The sequence below is a fragment of the Mandrillus leucophaeus genome, unplaced genomic scaffold (genome assembly GCF_000951045.1).
Source record: "Mandrillus leucophaeus isolate KB7577 unplaced genomic scaffold, Mleu.le_1.0 Scaffold1250, whole genome shotgun sequence".
NCBI lineage: Eukaryota > Metazoa > Chordata > Mammalia > Primates > Cercopithecidae > Mandrillus > Mandrillus leucophaeus.
The window spans coordinates 126,946-129,196 of NW_012100877.1; positions in this window are offsets into that span (position 1 = coordinate 126,946).

Consider the following 2,251-nt stretch of genomic DNA (forward strand, 5'->3'; position numbering starts at 1 on the left):
CAATCCCAAGGCCTCACCTGGCCCTGGTCCTGGCTTTGCACAAAGGCAGTAAGAGAGGAATGCTGGTCAGGGCTGACCTGTTGCTGTGCTGGGGAGGAAGGTGCTGGGCTGAAATTCAGGAGGCTGAGGATGTCCTGTTGCTGTGCTGGGGAGGAAGGTGCTGGGCTGAAATTCAGGAGACTGAGGATGACCTGTTGCTGTGCTGGGGAGGAAGGTGCTGGGCTGAAATTCAGGAGGCTGAGGATGCAGCAGTCCCATAGGAGGTGCATGACCTGCAGCATACGGTTTCTTAATTGATGATAAATGGAAATGATAAATCATTGACTATTTTTTCTATCATTGGATATCTACACTCTACTGCTGGTGCTGTTCCTGTCTTTATGGAGAAGATAGAGGATCAATCAGTGTGTGCTGCACTGAGTGGAAGGAAGGAGAGCTGCAACAAAAATTAAGGGAGGATGAGGAATGGGAGGGCCCTTCATCCAGGTGCTCGCAGAGTCCTCCTGAGGAGGAAAGCCCCGTGGCTCCCTGGGGAAGGAGCCGTGAGGGCTGCGTGACTCCCACAGTGAAGTGTGTGTATGTCTGAGGACACCCAGGCTGGTCTGTGAGGAGCCAGTGGCAGAGTGAGAAGCAGCAAGGCCAGGAGGGTGACTGGAGGCCAGGCTCTGGGTCATTCTCCATGTGATGGAAACAGATGGAGCCCAGTGGGCTGGGAGGTGCAGGACGTGGTGGCTGATGACAGAACAATGTGGAGAGAAGTGCCAGGTGTCAAATCCTTACTTCGTTCAGGGCATTGTGCTAAAACTTCCCGTGGCTCATCCCATTTAGGGACTGAAAGTTGCAGAGGTTTAGGAAACTCGCCTACAATACTGGAGCCCCCATCTCCTGCCCCAGTGCTGTCCCCCTTCTCACCCAGCCACCACCTGTGTCAGGGGAACACACAGAAGTGGTAACCTTTTATGGACAGGGAAGTAAATTCTGTTTGTGTTATTCACAGAAAAAAACATTGGCTCCTGTGGGTTGGGAAGGTGAAATACCAGAAGTATTTCATCTGGTTATTTCTACCAACGTGAATTCTGTAGTATTGAAATGCATAGGTTAGCATTTTTGGCCAATTTATCCAGCATTCTGGGGTAAAGGCTTTTATTTAATAATTAATTTATTTATTTTTGAGACGGAGTTTCACTCTCGTTGCCCAGGCTGGAGTGAAACAGTACTATCTTGACTCACTGCAACCTCAGCCTCCCAGGTTCAAGCGATTCACCTGCCTCAGTCTCCCAAGTAGCTGTGATTTATAGGCTCATGCCAACATGCCTGGCTAATTTTTTGTATTTTTAGTAGAAATGAGTTTCACCATGTTGGTCAGGCTGGTCTCGAACTCCTGACCTCAGATGATCCTCCCACCTTGGTCTACCAAAGTGCTGAGATTATGGGCATGGGCCATACAAATATGGCAATACAAAATACAAAAATGGCAATCTCTTTTATCACACAAATAACTTTTTTAATAGTGATTTTTTCTAATTGATGAATTATGTACTTTTCATTTACTAATTATTGATTGCTTACATTTGAAGTGTTTTACAAATTAATAATTGTATAGATGAAGATTACTAGTCGTAGACATTTTACTAAGCAATACTCATTAAGCACAGCATGGATTCATGTGATGTCAAGGGGCTATTTTATTTGGTGAAAGGAAAAAGCACAAGAACGAATGCAAGAGCTGGACCAGTGGAGACACCGACAGTGATCTGTCTAAGATCTAAATCACTCTGTTGTCTTCCCGGCCTCCTGATCATCCTCATCACTGTCGTCAGCATAGTTGGGTTCTTTTAGCACAGATTTCTCAAAATGGGCAACTCCATAACACTTGGAAGCTTATGAATTCATAGAATTTGTAAGAGTGCAATTTGGGAGTACCTATCGATTTTAAAATTCTAATAACCTGGTAATTTCATCCCATGTCTAGAGTCTTTTATGTAAAATATTTCCACAATTAGGATAAATATATGCATGGGGATTTTCTATGTTGCAGTGTTTTAATGGAATAGAAAATTGGTAAAACCAAATTTCCATCACAAAGGAAATAGTAATACACTGAATAATAATACAGCGAATATTATACTGGCTTTTAAACATCAAAAAAGAGCTCAACTTCTGACTTCCGATGATGGTGTTGAAGTAGGTCACAGCTGGTCGACATTTGATTTTCGTGTGGGAACCCTGGAAGTCTGCCTTAGTGATTTTA